Source organism: Leucopleurus acutus (genome assembly GCF_964270905.1).
Source record: "Leucopleurus acutus genome assembly, chromosome: X".
Classification (NCBI taxonomy): Eukaryota; Metazoa; Chordata; class Mammalia; order Artiodactyla; family Delphinidae; genus Leucopleurus; species Leucopleurus acutus.
In genome coordinates, this window is record NC_139148.1 from 12077639 (window position 1) to 12079168 (window position 1530).

The window sequence follows — 1530 nt, forward strand, 5'->3', positions numbered from 1 at the left end:
CATCATTTTGGAGTACATCATTGTCATGTCTGTAATGTCAGGAAGGGAAAGAGAAAGGTTATGTGAAGGGCATTATTACAGTGAAAAGACACTAATGAAACCCTGCTACTATTTTCCAGATATAAGTTAACAGTCTCCCTTAAGAGACATTCACACCCTTCCTCATCCCACTCACCCCTCACCCCCCAGCTATTGTGAATGATCCCTCTTGGTTATTTGTCTCTTGACATTTAAATAATGATTCCTTTATTTTCAACAGAATCGACTTATGATAATAGTCTTCTATTTTTTTTTTCTTTCACCGCGGTACGAAAATCTCAATATATAATGAAATGTGCTGCTCTGATTCCGTCCACCAGAGATTTGCACCACAGACTGTTAAAGCCCCCCGAGAAAGATTTCTCACGCCCAAACTAGGTCTTCCTGGTCCCCCCCCCCCACCTGAAAGGTGTTTTCCTTTCTTCTTATTTTTACATATTTGATCTTCTAAAAATGAAGCTCAGCAGGACTCTATGGGACCTTCCTGGGAACATGACCCCTCCCCCTGCCTCTTGTTTGTAGAAAATCTTTAGCTCCCTAGGCCTTCCCCAAGTTCCAAAGAGCAAATTTAATAAGAGAAATGAGAAAATGCAGGAACAAAGAAAAACAGTCAATCAAGACAGTAATAGTTTAGCCATAAAGCAAAGTCAAGGACCTTTAGTTCCTCCTCAAGGGCTACAGATAATATCCTGAGCCGTATCCTTGAGCTGTTTTGCAGATACTAAAACCCCCACCAGGTGGAAGAACTTAACTGCATGCTGACCACAAGTAGACCCCAGACTGGTTAAAACCAGAAGGTTGATGATGCTGACTCCAGAAATCCCACCAAGTTACCTCACCACCAATCAATCAGAAGAATGTCCACAAGCTGATCAGGTCCCCTACGACCCTCACCCCTAATGTTGCCTTTAGAAGCCCTTCCCTAAAAGCCATCCGGAAATTCGGGTCTTTTGAGCAGGAGCTGCTAGTTCTCCTTACTTGACAAAGTTACTCTAACAGTATGCCGGTCACTGCGTAAAGTGAATTGATGGGTAGAGTTTGGATATTTCCACCTATTTAATCCATTTTAAATCAGTTTTCAGGTCTGTATTGGATGCTGTGCTCAGAACTGGGCTGGGGGCTCTGAGATATATAAAAGCATTACCAGGTTTGGTTCCTAACCTGATGGTGTAGACGCTCTAACACAACTCTTTTTCGACTGATTTTATAATTGATTTATACAAGAAATATAAAGCAACTGAAGGCATTGGGATACATTCCAAGACATATGGGAGGTCAAGAGTCCTGGACAGTCAGATGGCAACTTTGTCCCTGGAAGTGAAAAGCAGACTGAAGCCACAGAAACCCGAGCACGGAGCACACATAAGACCACACGAGTGTGTAAATCGAGTATTTACTGAGTGTCTGCTTCGTGCTCAGCACTACTCAGACATTGTGGGCAAATACAAAAGATTTAAGAGATTGGGAGCCCACTTCAGAGGGTGACATTCA